We start from the raw sequence: 18,369 nt of genomic DNA, 5'->3' as shown, positions 1-18,369 counted from the left end.
CTAAAAATATTATAATTCATGAATAATTAGAAAAATGAAAATTAAAGAAATTCTGAGATTCCACCTCACACAAATTAGCAAAGATAACAACAATGACATGTTGGAGGAGCTACAGGAAAACAGGCACATTAATACACTGTTGGTTGACCTGTGAATTATTACTATAGCCATTCTGAAGAACAATATGGAATCAAGCCCATAACATATAGTTTTCCAGTTTATTACTTCTAATTGTGCCCATTTTTGCCCTTGCTAAATAATTACTTCACTTGATTGTTAAAGTTTTTCTCTGCAGCATAAATGATTTTTGTTCCAGCTCCTTAATTTAACTCTAAAGGAATCTTATTACAATTGTGTTTCTTATGAAAAAGATTCTGTTTTTCTAATCCATTCTACTATTCTTTTTTATTTCATAAGTGAATATATCCTTTCCCCATTCCTCATTGTGAGTGAACCTCTATATCTCCTCTTTACAAGGAAGAAAGTTAGAAAGTGGAATGTAATTAAACACTAGTGATTGGTAACTAAAATGATCAGTTCCTGACCCTCTGAATTTGGTTACCCCCTCCTCACCCTACTTCAGATAAAAAGTTTTTAATTCTACTTCTCTTTTAATCTCCCCTTTAAGATTCACCTCTTAAAGTTAAAGTTTGTTTTGTTTATGACTAGTTCCTTACTGATTCTGTCCCTCTTAGCCCAGTTTCCCCTTTTCCTATAACAATCTATTTCACTGTTAAGTTTAACATAATTCTACAATAAATTCTTAGTATATGTGTGTGTGTCCTATCCTCTTTTCTCTGGTTCAGATATAAATGATAGATATGATGCCTACTTTCCCCATCCCTTTTTTCAAGTTCATATATATATATGTATATATATACATATATATATGTTTTCATCAAATGCTTGGTTTATGTGATAGCAGGTTTCCTCCCCTTTCTTTCTCATCTCTTCACTAATTTTCCCTTCTTTTTATTTTCTCCTAATACCATAAAAACAGAATAAAACCTTTCCCAAGTTCTCTGTCTTATTTAACTCTTTTTGTAACTTTTAAAGATATTTAAGGTTTATAAGGGGGCACTTGTTTCTTCTCTATTAAAATGCAATCATTTCAGAGTCTATTAAATCAAATAAATTTATCTTTCTTGTTTTCTCCGGCTGCTATCCAACTCTGATCCCTTCATCAAGGATTCCTAAAAGTTCTCTTATTCCATAAGGGTCCATTTTTCTGCCTGTAGGATTATTCTCATTTTTATAAGGCATTTTTATTGATTTTTCATCTTTGCTTTTTTTGAAATATTATATTCCAAGATCTCTTCCATCATTGCCATAGCTGCCAAGTCCTGTGTTATCTTGACTGTGTTTTCTTGTTATATGAATTATTTCTTTCTGGCTGCTCACCTTGTGAGCTCTAGATTTGGGTAATGGTATTCTTGGGAGTTTTCATTTGGAGGGGTCCCTTTCAGAAGATCACTAGTGAGTTTTTCTTTTCTCTCTCTCTTTCTTTCTTTCTTTCTTTCTTTCTGTCTGTCTGTCTGTCTGTCTGTCTGTCTTTCTTTCTTTCTTTCTTTCTTCCTCTGAGATCTAATTCTAATAAATCTGAAAGTTTTTATTATTTCTCAAAATGTAAGATCTAAGCTTTTAGGGGTCATGATTTTTCAGACAGTCTAATGACTCTTAGATTATGTCTCCCTGACTTTTCTAAGTAAGTTGCTTTTGATATTGTATATCTTTCAGTTTCTTCTATTTTTTAACTTCTTGTTTTAATATTTCTTTTTTGTATAATAGAGTCATTTCCAATTTGATCTTTTCTAATTTTCAGATAATTTATTTTTTGAGGAAGATTGACTATTTTATTTTCTATGCTATTAATTCTCTTTCTCATTCTTTCCTCCATAGATCTCATTTAACTTTAGCTCTTATACATGTTTTGTTTCATTTCTTATAGAGCTTTTGTAATTTTTTTGGCCCAGTTCTTTTTTTCTGAGACTCTGCATGGAAATATTATAGAAGGTTTATATCTTGGACTGTAGCAACAACAACAAACAACAACAATTGATATTTATGATGTGCCAGGCACTATGCTAAGTATTTTAGAGTTATTACCTCACTTGATTCTCACAACAACCCTGGGAGATAAGCTCTATCACAATTCCCATCCACATTTCAGGGGGTTAGAGGAAGAGCTGCCCTAAGAATTGGAAGATACATGTAAAATTTTTTGGTCCTCCCATCATATCAGAGAAGTCTGAATTATTATGGCATTAAAAGATAAAATATGCTGATATCATCCAGTGCTATATAGGTGTTTTATGTATTTTTAAGTTTCTAAACTTTTTTCTGTGTTGCCTGTTGTTCTTTGTGTGTCATCTGTGACTCCTGCAAAACTCCCTCTCCCTGTTTCACTATGGCTTCCACCCATTAATAGGATCTTTTGAAAATGCCTCCCAGATGCTGGTTTTTGCCTCCAGTGAACCAAGGCCATGTTCCAATGTAAATAGCCTGTGTCTATCTATCTACATTCCCTTTGAAAGACCATGTTTAAGTGTGGATCTCAATTGTGTGAGCTTACCATGACTCATTCAAAAATCCATCCTGGAGAGTTAAATGGCAAGGCTCAGGGCCCAGTGAATTCATATATTACTCAAGGGCCAGCTTCCTCAAAGGGTTAATACTTTATTAAGGAAAAACAAAGATTCAGAAAGCTCTCCTTGGCTTTGTTGTGCAATCTTTAAGGACTTAGGGAGCTATAATGAGAAAAATTGTGGGAATGATAGAGACAGAGTAAAGAAAAAAAGAATAGTAATTATTCCTGTAGAATTTTGAAGTTTGCAAAATACTTTACAAATATCACTTTATTTTATCCTTACGACAACCCTGGGAGTGAGTTACTATTATCATTCCCATTTTGTAGCAGAGGAAACCGAGGCAGGCATCCATTAAGTGATTTGCTCAGAATCATTCAGCTCATAAGTCTTTGGATTTAAACTCAGGTCCTCCTGATTTCAGATTTTAAGTTCTAGTCAGTGTACCACCTAACTGCATATACTTTCAATTTCAAGTTGTATAGGCAGTCATACTAACACCACTTACCTCATGGGGTGCCATCAAAGCTCTAGGGAAGCAAGTATGCATCTATAAAATGTGAAGTATCATTATTATCATAAAGGAAGAGAGAAATGAAAAAAATGATCTGAGATAGTCGTATTCAGGAAAAATAAAAGAGTGGATGAACCAAAGGTTCTAATGCAATTTGAAAACTAATTTGTGCCTGAACCAGGTTGGTTGAAAATACTTCTTATTAGTTCCCTTGGGAAAAGGGACTTCGGTACATTAAAAAAGAGAAAGAGAGGTTAAGGAGGATAGTAAGCGTTAGGGAGAGTGACAGATTAGAGACTGAGTATATAGTATGGATTCTCTGCCCTGGTTGTCAAGCTTTATCTGCTTCATTAAGTTGTTGTGTGCCCTTTTCCTTATATCTGTCTCTGCCAGATGGGTCCTTGAATACCAGGGGCACTTCTGTGTTACTAGGGCCCACACAGCAGTGGAAACAGAAAGCATGGTAGCCAGAGGAAATCCAGATATATGTGCTACCACAGATGACAGACAAAGAGGCTACATCATTCAGTTCATTAAATGCAGCCTATTCAACACAGAAAAGAAGCAAAATAGAGAGACATGCAGACAGATGTAGAAAAACAGGAAGAGAGAACCGTGGATATAGAGGCAGACCCCAAAAGAGATACACAGAAATACAGATGTCATACACTGACACAGAGATGCATACAAGATGTTGAAATACTGAAAAGACAGGAGAGAAAATAAGGAACAAGAGACAGTAAGAGAAAGAGAAACAGACAAAGACAGACAGACAGAGACAGAGATTGGTACACAAAAGTAAAGAGACAGAGAATAAGGCAGAAACATGGAAAACAGAAACACAAAAAGACACAGACTAGGAGATACATATATATCTTGAAAGAGGTACAATGATGTATATGTGGGTGGGGGGGTGCAGCGGAGTGACTCCTTTGAAATCAATGACCCTAAATCCCCCTGTTAAATCAGAGTTTTGCCACACACATTCTTCTTTAAAATATGCTTTTCTCTCTTCCCACTGGACCCCAGATGCTATAGCATTTTCCTCCCAGCCAGGGAGGCTGGAAAAAACAGCTGTCTCACCAGAAGACCCTGCATGTACAGAGAGAAAAGTGCTTCCTGAGAGGGCTCCTGGGGAAGCTTTGGCACAGGCAAGGTATCATTGGCCCAGACACAGCAGGAAGATGAGCTGCTATGTTCCATCACATGCCTATTCTAGGCTCCTTCAAACAGCAGCATCTCATTTCCTTCCTCCAGCTTCTGATTGGGCTGATCCAACCTGGCTCTCATTTCACTCGCTCTGAAAATTGTTGTCATGAATATATTGAATGACATCCTACAGATGTGACTGCTTAAAAAAAGGGTTATTTATGTGTCTTTCTGCCTTCCTTCCTTCCTTCCTTTTTCTTTCTTTCTTTCTTTCTTTCCTTCTTTCTTTCTTTTCTTCATTCTTTCTTTCCTTCCTTCCTCTCTCACTCTCTCCTTCCTTCCTTTCTTCTTTCCCTCCTCCCCCTCTTTCTTTCTTTCTTTCTCTTTCTTTCTTTCTTTCTTTCTTTCTTTCTTTCTTTCTTTCTTTCTTTCTTTCTTTCTTTCTTCTTCTTTCTCATTTTGATCACAATCTACTGACTCCCAAGAGTCTCTCTGCTAAGAGACAAGAGGCATGCTTTACCATTAGTGTTCTGACATCATGACTGCTCAGTCATTCAGGGTTGTTATTCTGTACATGACTATGAATATGGAAATAACTTTCTTGGTCCTGATTAATTCTCACTGTTATCATTTAATACAAGTCCTTTTAAGTTTTTTTTTCTGAATTCTTTGTATTTATCATTTCCAATGACTTTGCTGCATTCATACAATTCTTAATTTATTTAGTCATTTCTCTACTCAGAGGATATCTAATTTTGTTTCCAGTTCCTTACTACTAGAAAAAGACTTCCTTAGGGCATATTCCTAAGTAGTGGGAGTGTGTTAAGCTTGATGTCATTTGGATTATAATTCAAAATTGTCTTCCAGAACAAATGGATCAATAGTATAGTATTGTGTCTTTTTCCTCATGCTCCTAAAATAATTTACCATTTTTGTATTTTGCCAACTTGCCCATCTGAAGAAACAACCTTACAATTGACTGAATTTGCATTTATCTAATTATTAGTACTTTTATATGATTTTCGAGAGCTTACATTTCTTTTTTAATACCTCATTCATCTTATTATTTGTTGAGTTATTTCAGTTATGTCCAACCAGTTGAGACTTTATTTGTTTTTTTGTTTTTATTTGGTAAAGAAACTAGAGTAATCTGAAATTTCCTCCTTCAATTTATTTTACAGATGGAGAACTTTTCTAGGGTCAGATAGTAAATGTCTGGAACTGGATTTGAACTCAGGTCCTAGTGACTCCAGGGCTAGGACTCAACCACCAAACATCACCTAGCTGGCCCTTCATTTTTTTAATCCCTCAACTTTTGGAGAATGGTTCTTGTTCTTATTTATTTGTATCAATTTTCTTTATATCTTGGATATTATCCTTTATCAAAGATATTTACCAAAAAGACTTTTCTCCAAACAACTGATGCATTTGTTTTCATTGTTTCATTGATTTTGTTCTTGAAAAAGTTTTTTTTTTTTTGGTTTGGCGGAATTAAAATTGCCCATTTAATGTTTATGTTCATTTCAAATTTTTATTTAAGAATTTTCCTCTTAATCATAATTGTGAAAGATACTCCCCCCCCCCATTTTTAATGATGTCACCTTTGTATTAGTATGTGCTTTGTGTTCCACTTTTCTCGGCAATTCTTAGTCAGTTGACTAAAAAGTTCTTACCCAGTAGTTGATATACTTGGGTTCATCAAAAACTGTTTTGTTATAATTAGGTCCTTCAATGTCTTACTTATCAAATATTTCTATTGGTCAGCTTTTCTATTTTTTAACAAGCATCGAATAATTTTGGTGTCTACTCTTTTATAGTATAATTTGAGATATGCCAATTCTATACCCTGTTCATTATTACTTTGATTATATGTGTGCATACTATAGATATTCATATGTGTGTATGCATACTATATATACATAATATACATATATATGCAACATTTATAAAATGCTTACTATGTGTCATGCAATATGCTAAACATCTTACAATTATTATCTTCTGTGATCATTATAACAAGCCTGAGAGGTAGATACTTTCATTATCTATTTTATAGAGGAAGAAATTGAAGCAAACATTGGTTAAATGATATGTCCATGATCACATAGCTACTAAGTATCTGAAGTCTTCCTGATTACAGATCCCACTATACCATATAGCTTCTTAAACTCACAACACACATGCACACACACACACATATACACAAAATATGTAAAATAAGCCCACAAAAAATCATCAACCTTTCTATAGATTACTAACAAAATCTAGCAGAAAGAGAAAAAAGAAATCCCTTCAAAATGGATTTTCAACCTCATGTTTCTTCTCATAAGCTCTATTGTTATTTTAATCTCCATCTATCAAGTAACTCCTTAGTAGTTTTATTGACAGGAAACCAGGTGTATAATCAAATTTAAGTATTATCCTTTTTACCTTATTCCATGTTCTAGAAATGAACATATAACATCTATTTATTTGTATTCATTTTTCTTAAGAGCATTTTTGTTTTGGTGGTTCACTTTCTAGATATTTTATATATTTTGAATCTAACTTGAATGGTTTTCTTTTTCTGTCTCTTCCTGCTGGGTTTTGTTAGTAATATACAAAATAGCTGATGATTTTTGTGAATTTATTTTATTTCGTGGTACAGGAGGGAAGTAACATAATGGCAGTTAATTTTTATAATTGAATCTCTTGATTTCTCTAATCATATCATATCATCTGACAATAAAATAATTTTGTTCCTTTTTTGTCTGTTTATATACCTTTTACTTTGTTTTTTACATTATTAATACACCAACAGTTCTTGAACTTTAGAAAATAATAGAATCAGAGAAACTCTCAGGTAAGAAATTGTTCAGCAGGGTTGAAAGAAAGAAAAAAAAGAGAAATAGCAGCTGTTGATTCCTTGCTTAGGGGTACTGAGGTTGATATTTGTCAACTTGGTGACAGTAATACAGAAGGATCTCTGTTACCTTCCTAGGACATGTATACAAGTCATAGCAGAGAAGCTCCTCAAACTTAGTAAAATGATTAGAAGCTACCTACTTTAGGTGATTCACATAAATAAAATTATACTTCCAGGATGAACCTAAAAGATATTGTCAATAATTATGAAGTCTTTGGGCATGAAACTGAAGACTAAATGGTCAAAGATAGTGTTTTTCTTAACATTGTTCATTAAGGGAAAAAGATTCAGAAGAAGAAAAAAAATTAGCTGAATAAAAAACAGATTCTAAGAATGGGACTTGTTTCTGGACCACAGTTTTACAATTATTGATATTGTATATTCCTAAAAAGTCTGGTAAGAATGTACTTTTCAGGTGTCTTGAAAAATCTAATAAAATACTTTAAACTAAAAAGCATGGGAGGAGGGAGAGAAAAGTGAATACTTTCTACACTTGACTTACTAATAATGACATCCTTCAAATGATGAAGAAACTACCAAGGTGTATATTCTCATTAAAACTGGGAACTGTTTGCTGGAATGGAAATAATGAGAACCCTGAGGGAAATGACCGCTCCATCCTAGATTCTGAGATAGAGAAGGAGAAGAAATCAATGCCAGATGGACCCACAATACAGAAGGAAAAAATGAGAAATGAAATGAAAATTGAGATCTGCCTATTCTCTGCCATCAATTACCAGTTCATAGAATTAGTGCTGTGTATACCCTGTTTGTATAATGTTGAGACAGCAGATTTGAGAAGGGTTCAGAGGAAATCTAGGTAATATCCTATAGAGTACAATGCTCCAGAAGGAGATAGCCCAAGATGGGATATGTTTTAGAATGAAATTCTGAAAGTGCTAAGGGAAACTATTTCAGTAAACAAGAAAAATGAGGTGTCTGGAGAGACAGGTAAATTTGCAGAGAACTCATCAACTACATTAGATTTTAAAAGAAATGCCTAGAATATGGAAGTAAGGCCAGAGAACAAAGATGAATGTGACATGGTTCTATAAAAGTAGTTTCAGGAATACTAAAGATCAGAATGAGTGAAGTTGATGAGGAAAGTTAAGAAAGATAAAAGGGTTTTTTAAAAAACTACTGGGAGAAAAAGAGGCTCCAAGATAGGATAAGACCTTGATGAGATGATAGCAACTGAAAATATAAAGAAATCAGGGCTGCTAAAATCTTATTTTTACTTCAATTTTTTTTAAGTGAGAATTTTCTTCATACTAAAAATGGTAGAACAATAATGATAATTGATAACCAAGACTGGTAAGGAGATAGTAAGAGAACTCTTAGCTGTCCTTAATAAATTCAAGTAACCTGACCTTGTATGTGAATAACATCCAAGAATCTTGAAAGAACTGGCAGATGTGATTTCTGATAATATTAGAAAGTTCATGGAAGATAGTGGAGGTATCACAAGACTGAAAGGACATCTATGTAATGCAGTTGGACAGAGTGCAGGATCTGTAGTTAGGAAAACTTAATACTGAGTTCAAATATGACCTCAAATGCTTATTACCTATGTAACCCTGAATTGGTTGAAAAAAAGCCTTGAATGTTTAAGGGAAAGGAAGATTTGGGGGCCAAGATAACTCTCTGCAAATATTTGAAGGGATGTCATGTGAAGGAAGGATTAGATATATTCTATTTGATCCCAGAGGACAAAATCCGAAGCACTGCATGGAAATTTTAAAGATGCAAAGTTAGTTATACTATCAAAAAAAAATTGCTAATAATTAGAACTGTTCCTAAGTGGAATGACCTGTACTTCTTGGAAATCTTCAAGCAGGGACTGGATAACTATTTGCCAGATATGTTATCTTGGGAATTCTTTGTATCTACTTTCAAGAATAGATAAAAAGGGGCAGCTAGGTGGTACAGTGGATAAAGCACCAGCCCTGGAGTCAGGAAGAGTTCAAATCTGGCTTCAGACACTTAATAATTACCTAACTGTGTGACCTTGGGTAAGTCACTAAACCCCACTGCCTTGCAAAAAAAAAAAAGAATAGATAAATGACAAGGTCCCTCCAATTCTCAGATTCTTTGATTCTGTCAATAGCCAGAACAATATATATCCTTGCTTTATTCTTGATCTTATTAGAAAGACTTCCAGTATATCTCCATAGTAATGTCAATTAGATTTTAGAAAGATATTCTTTATCATTATCAAATAAACATTTATTTCTTTGTTGATATCTGTGCATTTTGATAGCTATGCATTTTAGTTGATATCTATTTTAGCGTTTAACATAAATGAGCATTGCATTTTATCAGAAAATTTTTTCTGCAGCTATTGATATAATCATATTTTTAAAAATTTATTTAGTCTCTTATGTATAGTTTACTAATGTTATATTAATTTCTCATATGAATCCAACTAATAATAATGAATAATCTTTTGATTATGTTGCTATAAGCTCTTTGTTAATACTGAATTCTTCATAACACTATTTATTAGTAATATTGGTCTACAGATTCTTATTTCTACTTTATGTCCTCCTGGTTTAGGTATCAGGATTAAAAATTCATGTAATATGTAAGAGTTTTAGATGTTGAAATGCTGCACATATAACCACAGTAGTTATTGGATTGCTAATAATTGTATAGATTTGGAGGAAATCAGAAGTAGAAAATGAGTTAAGAATTTTTTCACATGATAATTTGAAATCACAAGAACTAACAATCACTCCAGATAAGTCTTTTTTTTTTTTTGCTAAGTAATGGGATTAAGTGACCAAGGTCACACAGCTAGGTAATTAGCTAGTCAGATCCTCCTGACTCCAGGGCCTGTGCTCTATTTCCTGCACCACTTAGCTACCCCTTCTAGATAAGAGTCTTAAGGAAACACAGATCAGGAAGTCAAGACTGAAGCCCAAGGAATGTAGTCTTTGGGATATATTAAAAAAAGGTAAAAACCTGAGGACTTTTTAAAATATCAGAGAGAAAGGCAAGAGGAGGAGGAGACAATATCACAGAAGGCATATTCAGATAGAGGATTATGGAGTACTGAAAGAAAAGAAGCAGAAATATATAGACAAAATGTCTAAAAAGAAATGCAAAAAGCATGAGTAATTAAAAAAGCATAACTAGAGATTCAAGGAAGTAGCTCTGACTCAATTAATACTAAAATATAGTTGAATATAATTTATTAGTAAAGCATGGATGGCAATGAAAAATTATGACTCATTCCAGTAGAAAAAAACAGAATAAAGATAGTATAGTTGGATTATAATAAAAAGATGAGAAAATTTATGACTGGAATTGGTCATACATATGCACCCCCTAGATTTTATAGATAAATTGAGGTCCAAGAGAGGCCCCATGATTTATCAAAGCAGATGTATGAAGAAATTCATGGATTTAGGGAAAAGAATGCTTGAGAGTATTTGGATGATGAACAGTGGAGGAAAAAGCAAATAAGAGTATACAAACCACTTGGACAGAAGGAGCAAATAAATGATAAATGCAGAAAACATTTTGGATACCTGACATAAAACTCTGATACAATGACAGTGGGGATTTTGACTTTCTAGACAATTACTGGAGTTATTTGGAGTAGGAAAATGGATAAATTCTTTAATTTACTTAATAATGAAAACTTAACTCTTTAAAAAACAAAGGAAATAATGAGATTTCTATGTTTTCTTGCTGATTATAAGCAATAAGGAAGAACTAGATCCCAAAGTACAAAATAAGTATAGGAGGAAGTGGTGACTCCATTTTAAGGTTTGTGATAAAAAGAAGTGGCATAATCTGACCTGCACTCTAGTTTTTGGAAGAATGTATTTTAAAAGGGTCAATTAAAAATAGGTGGATCCCATGACATAATATTCTTCAAGGAGTCTTTGACCCAAGTGGACTGGCTATTCTCATAAACAAACTCGGAGGACCCAAAGTCAAACCATTTCAACAAAGAAAAAGAGAGGAAATTGTCCAAAAGATTGATACAGAACACTTTAATTATCTCAGGTTTTTGAAAAATGTACAAAATATGAAAGCAAGAGTAGGAAATGGAGAATGAAGAAAAGACATTTTATGGTCATTTTAGAAGAGTGTCAATAACTCCACTGCTCAGAAAAAGCTGAATCTTGAACAGAACTGAAAAGCAACATCAAGAATCAGTTGAGATTGAGAATGATTGCCAAGGATTATACAAAGGACTTTTTAAAAAGCTTTACTGGGAGCAAAAAGAAGCTCAAAGATAGGGTAAAAATTTCTCCTTCTGAGGAATAGGATAATGGAAAAGGCAGAACTATTGAACTTATTTTGTTTTTATTTGCTCTTCTAAGGAGAGCCTGAATAGGAAAAAAAAAAATAATCAGAACAAGAATGAGAACAAAAACTATACACATGAAAGTGAAACCTAGGAATAGTGAGGAGATGATTTTGAAGTTGTTGAATGCCAGAATCTAAAGGGTAGATTCTAGTGAATCAATGTCAACCTGGAGAATTGTTTCAAGTTGAGTACCTCAGGAATCTGTCCTTGATTGTGTTCACCTCAAAATTTTAATCAGTGAAGGTGTGTTTACCAATTTTTCAGATGACACAAAGGAAAGAGAGATAACTGACATGTTAGACAACAACATGGGCATCCAAATAGATCATGACAGTTTTAAACAATGGACTCGATCTCAGCAAATTAAATTTAATATGGATAAACCCCCAACTACATGTACAGGGTAAATGAGTTATGCCAGATAGGAGATTTATAAAATGTCCAAGTTATCTTAATGGACTTTAAGTTCAATTTGACATAGTATTACACAGGAAACAGAAAACATACTCCAGAATATATGGGGCTAAAATTAAATGACCAACAGGATGGAGAAAAGTCTAGGCAAACTAAAACTATGATTTAAATCTATCAAATGGAATGTAATGGGGATAAATGTAAAGTTTTATATGTGAGTTCAAGAAATCAGCTGTTCAATTGCTTATTAAGAGAGACTTGTCTATATTTTTAAAACAAAAAGCCATTCTCCAATTGACAAATGGTCAAAGGATATGCAAAGGCAATTTACAGATGAGGAGATCAAAGTAATCCATAGCCATATGAAAAAATGCTCTAAATCATTAATTATTAGAGAAAAGCAAATTAAAGCTTCTCTGAGGTACCACCTCATACCTCTCAGATTGGCCAGTATGACCAGGAAGGATAATGATCAGTGTTGGAAGGGATGTGGGAAATCTGGGACACTATTACACTGTTGGTGGAGCTGTGAACTCATCCAACCCTTCTGGAGAGCTATTTGGAACTATGCCCAAAGGGCAACAAAAATGTGCATACCCTTTGACCCAGCAATACCACTACTGGGTCTATACCCTGAAGAAATGAGGGAAAAGGGTAAAAACATTACTTGTACAAAAATATTTATAGCATCCCTGTTTGTGGTGGCAAAGAATTGGAAATCCAGTAAATGTCCTTCAATTGGGGAATGGCTTAGCAAACTGTGGTATATGTATGTCATGGGATGGGATTTCAGGGAAGCCTGGAGGGATTTGCATGAACTGATGCTGAGTGAGATGAGCAGAACCAGAAAAACACTGTACACCCTAACAGCAACATGGGAGTGATGTTCAACCTTGAAGGACTTGCTCATTCCATCAGTGCAACAATCGGGAACAATTTGGGGCAGTCTGCAAAGGAGAATACCATCTGTATCCAGATAAGCAGCTGTGGAGTTTGAACAAAGTGCAAGGACTATTACTTTTAATTTAGAAAAAAAAAACCAGATAGCTTATTGTCTGATCTTGTTACCTCTTAGACTTCTCTTCTCTTTAAGGATATGATTTGTCTCTCATCACACCCAATTTGGATCAAGGTACAACATGGAAACAAAGTAAAGACTGACAGAGTGCTTTCTGTGGGGGGGAGGGGGGAGGGAAGCAAGATTGGGGGAAAAATGTAAAACTCAAATAATACCTTTAATAAAAATAAATTTAAATTTAAAAAAAAGAGAGAGAGAGACTTGTCTAGACCCTGAAGAATGATGGTAGGAAAGGTAAAATTCTCCTTTTTAATCCTGAAAGATCACTTGGAGAATGCGTACCCTCCAGATCAAAGGATGCTTTAAGCCCATTTGTCTGTTAATGATCTTATTGCCTATTCCAAAGCCCCTACATTGTGCCTGCTATCACTATTTTTCTCTCACTGTTTATCTCCAGTTCTCCTGTATATAATTTAAGCCTTATGTTTCTCAAACACATAAAAATGACTTCCCTTTTTCCTCTGACAAGATATATATATATATATATATATATATATATATATTAGGCATATTAATGAAAAGTTATAAATCGAATCATAAATTGAATTTACTAGAGGATCCTAGTTTTTAAAGCAAACTTGTAGGGAATCTTTCTGAAAAGTAAATAATCATGCCTTAATAGCTCTGTGTCTAAATGAGCATTTGTTGAATGAATTTTTAAATGAATAAATCTGAATCTGTATATTCTGCAATGTTCTTGTTTGAAATGAGACACATCACAGATTAATATATTATCAGGATACACTTGTCTTTGAACATGTAACTGTTTAATAAGCTGCACATTCTTGTATGTTGATGATGGTGAACAGTTGCCAGTCATTTTTCCTTGCCCCCTACTTTTAGTGGGCCAGAATACTTCTCCTCGTAGTGTGATAGGATATCAGGTATCTTTCTTGAATTTTCTATAGTTTTCATTCTCAATCTTGGTCTGATTATTTTTCTTTTCTTCTTAGCAGAGTAAACAAAAACAAAATAAGTTGAGTAGTTCTGCCTTCTCCAATATCCTATTTCAAGTCTGAGAAAAATGATATTTCAGTATCAGCCCAGTTCGCTTCAGTAGTTCTCACTGTTGCTGACTCATTAAGCTGTCCAGAGGATATCCATCCAAGTATTCTTTCTGCCTTAGGATGCTGTAAAGGGGAATCAATAGTTTTTTCTCTGCTTTGAGGTTCTAACAAGAGAAAAATGTGCTGGCAAAATACCTCAATTTAAAATATCGCTGTCTCCCTCTTCCAACAATTTTCAGTTGCCCCCTTTCTTTTGCATTTGAGCAATGACATATTTATATATATATATATATGTATATGCAATGTGATGGTTAACAGGATTCATCATAATTGCTAGCCTGAAAGGCTGAAATATAAATAAACAGAAGTATAAACTTTTAAAAAATAGAGATAGCTACCTTAGAGAAACAATAGAAACATGCCCTCTCAGAAGAGAGGGGAAGGAAGGAGAGGATGAAAATGGAACATCACTCCCTCGGGTCTAGCTCCCCAGAGGAGTTCCAACAAAGCAGGAAGCACCCAGACATATCTCTTGGATTCAGAAACTAGAGCTGGCAACCACATTGATGCAGCCCCTCCCCTGCTTCCATGGCAACTGTTTTCCTCTCACATCTCTTCATGGCTTCTCCCTTCTCTGTTCTTGTTCACTCACCTCCCACATGATTTCTCAGCATCCCCTCTCTGGATCCTTTAAGATAAGAGGGTTAGCTTATCAGTTGAAGTCATGCCCCACCAACCCCAGGGTCAGGAATTGGTAGATTTGAAGAGACTGAGGAGTAAGCTGGAAAATTTCCCATAGAAACTGGCAGGTATCCACCTTCAGTGTCAAGATAGTTTTGATGACATCAGGATAGCATTTTCCTGGGATACATCGGATTGTTGAAGTGGACTACACTTGGTATTCAACTCAAGATTTGGAGAGTGGGGGAGATACTGTTATTCTCATTTGACAGAAAGGAAAAGAGAGTATCACCAAGACTCTCAAGGTGATCCCTTTTACTCTAGGAGTTCATGTCACATGTGCCAAGTGAAGGTAATGCCTGTGAAACAGAAAGACTAGCTATAAATGCCTTGGAATAGGGAAATCAATGTGGGAAACTCATGAGATATAGCTGGAGAAAGTAATCCTAGTAAAATAGATTTGCAATATATGATACCTGAGGAATGGGCTTAATGTAGCAGTAGCTAGGTGGCACAGTGGATAGAGTGCCAGGTCTAGGGTCAGGAAGACTCCTCTTCTTTAGTTCAAATCTAACTTCAGACACTTATTAGGTGTGTTATTTTGAGCATCTCACTTAACACTGCTTGCCTCAGTTTCCTCATATGTGAAATGTGCTGGAGAAGAAAATGGTAAATTACTCCAGTATCTTTACCAAGAAAATCCCAAAATGGGTCATGAAGAATTAGATGTGACTGAAAAATGACTGATCAACAACAAAATAGATAGTATGCTTCTCCACTAAATGTCTGATTGACTAATAGGATCTCATTCAAGTTCACAGAGAATTTGGTTGAGTGATCTTTTTAGATTATATTTCCCATCTTCATCCTTTGGTTGTACCAGTTTGGAGGACATATGTGCCTAAATTGTAGAATCAGAGAAGTCATTCAGAGAGGGAAGAAAATGTAAAGATAAATCAGAAGTAAGTAGATGAGAAAGATATTTCAGAGAGCCAATTTTCCAGAGGTAGGAATGCTACATAACCTATTTGAAGAAGAGTTGAAATGAAAATCTTAGCTTCTTGCTTTCAAGTGAGAATTGGTGACTCACAATCATTGAAGTAGAGATCTTTTCACCTGGTCAGAAAACAGGAGGGTTAGGGTGGCATATGACTCACTACATATTTGGAACTCTATTCCCCTTTTGAAAAGGACTCCTGTCTCTCTAAACCTGTCTCAAGCTAGTAGAACAAGGATAGGGAGAAGTCTAGAGGATACCTTTTTTGCTACTTTAGTAAACTAGAGCCTCTCAGAACCATTATTCTCCATAAAGTGGGCTACCATTTGTTAAAGTTTATACACCTGTAAAGGCACCTTTACATATACACCTGTATTGGGGCACCTAGTGGCACAGTGGATAGAGTGCTGGCAGAAGGCTCAGTTTTCTTAGTTTAAATCTGGTTTCCAACACTAGTTGTGTGACTTTGAGAATCATTTAACTTTGTATGCCTCATCTATAAAATGAATTCAAGAAGGAAATGACAAACCATTCCAGTGTCTTTGTCAAGAATACCATAAATGGGGATATGAAGAATCAGAGACAACTGAAATGACTCTTCAACAGGACCAAAATATTAACAGAAATACTTTTGAGGTAGCAATGAACTGAGGGTAGGAGTTGGGGTGGGAATACATGACCATTGTTTGTGCATTGGTTAAACTAATCATAGTGCATGAGTACAAAAGAATAATACTGAATTCAAGATATGATAAATATTAATAATTCAGAAAAACACAAGAAGATTTCTATGAACTGATATAGGGTATTCTATGTGGAACCAGGCCAACAATCTAAACAATATCTATTACAATATAAATGGAAAGAATTTTTTTAAAACCCTGAAAAAAGGGAATTAATAATATCCTCAAGAAGTTTATGCATCTTGAATATATTATGGGGCCCCAAACAGAAAGGTTAATGTTTTGACACTAAGAATTCATCAACCCTGGATGGGAGAAGGATGGGAAGGAAGAGGTCTATCAGTACAGAGGAATGCATATGAGGGAGTTTCCTTTACAGTGATTATGAGTTTGACTTTTAATTGGAATCAGTGAAAATGCTAGAATGACTGAAGTGTTTGTACTGAATAATAATCAGAGCAACTAACAGTAGACTAGTGAAAAAACTGTACTATGTTTCATTTTAATGATGCAGGAGAAGATTTGGGGTTAAGGTTGGGAAGAAAAGGAAAGAGCTTAGATTGTCCTAGTCCATGAACCTCCTACTACCATTCCCCCACCCCAAAAGAACTAATCAGAAAAAAAAGACTAATTGGCTGATAATGAATAAAAGAGAAAGAGAAAGAAAAGATTTGGTTGAGCTAGATATCCTAGGTAAATATAGACATCTGGAACCTCCATGCCAGTTCCAGGTCCTCATATTGGACATTTGTCTGATCTGGACTTTGGAAAAAACTAGGGATTCTATTCCTTCCAGGAGAATTTGCTGGGGGTGGGGGATTAAAAGTGGAATTTCAGAGAGCAGTGTCAGTTCATTAGGTAAGAAACTATCCTGGTATTCTGGAAATAAACAGCAGAAGATGCAGGCTTCTCCTTCCAATAGTTAGACTGTCAGCTGCAGTACTACCCCTGCCTCTGTCTCTTGAAAATTACTTAAAACTTTTAGAACATACCTGGAATCCTATGCTTTGGCCTTGAACTTCCCTGTCCTTATCTCCAGAAGAGATCAAGGAACTTTCTATCAATAAGTGGAGGCAGCAGAAAGGGAAACTTGGAAAATTTGCTACACACACAGACAAATCCTTTCTCCTTCATTTCCCTCCTTTTCCATCCCCCATCAAACTAGAATCAGGAGTTCCAAAGACTGTGGCATGGAACCAACTGTGATAATGGGCATCACAATGGCAGAAACTCTATAAGAAAAAACTGCTGTGGCTGGAGGAGTTCTGACTCTGGGTCACCTTTCTAGGTGACCCCAAGTGCATGTTTTTATCTACTTCCCATTGGCCTACTATGCCTTGTCACCATGTGGGTATTCCTGTGCTCTGGATCACCCTGCTTTTGGAATGACTCATCCTTACCTCCAAGTGGTTCCTTTTTAGAGACCAGCTCTTTTGGTGGGTTCATGAATCTGGATACTATATTGAAGTACCCACTCAGGTTCACCAGTTCCCTGCCTCTTGTGAACCTGGTCCAGGTTCCCTCAGGTCACTGCATGGTCACAGAAGCTTCCCTCTGGCCCATGTCAGGTCAGATTACAAAACAAAGTCCCAACTGCTGAAGGAAGTAGATGTCCCCTCTGGCTTTCAGCACTGATAGCTGGTGCTTTCCTGGAATGGTTGATGACTCTGAGTGCCCCTTGATTGGACTGGCACTTCTACTAGAACTTACTGGAACCTCATTTTCCTGAGAATAGACCTGACTTGGTCCATTCATTTGACTTCTAAGTAGTGTGATCATCTAGAATGGCTGCACATGGAAATAGCCTTTGGCTTCTCTAAGTCGGGATTCTGTATGGCCTGGGCTTGAACATTGCCTTGAACTCACCTTTCCTTGCTCAGATCAGGCAGGAATGTTTGGGAACCCTACAGCAAGCTATTTGCCTGTTGTTGGTCTATCTTCTACATCTTTCAGTTTCTAAGGTTTCCCCTTTGGTCTTGCCTGATCACTGTCCTTGTGTCTTGGCTGGTCCACTCCCTCAAGACCCAGGAGT

At 35.4% G+C, this 18,369-nt stretch overlaps 1 long non-coding RNA gene across 1 annotated transcript in view; it reads right to left on the bottom strand.

Annotated features, from left to right (window-relative positions):
- The window catches only part of LOC141506955 (uncharacterized), a 29,156-nt gene extending 11,293 nt beyond the window's left edge, over positions 1-17,863 (bottom strand). Inside the window, exon 1 of the long non-coding RNA XR_012474039.1 lies at positions 17,738-17,863. This is a non-coding gene — a long non-coding RNA (uncharacterized LOC141506955). The remainder of the gene's footprint in view (positions 1-17,737) is intronic.
- Between the last annotated feature and the right edge of the window lie 506 nt (positions 17,864-18,369).

The sequence above is a fragment of the Macrotis lagotis genome, chromosome 1, assembly GCF_037893015.1.
Source record: "Macrotis lagotis isolate mMagLag1 chromosome 1, bilby.v1.9.chrom.fasta, whole genome shotgun sequence".
Taxonomy (NCBI): Eukaryota; Metazoa; Chordata; class Mammalia; order Peramelemorphia; family Peramelidae; genus Macrotis; species Macrotis lagotis.
This window is presented reverse-complemented; position numbering and strand designations above follow the sequence as displayed.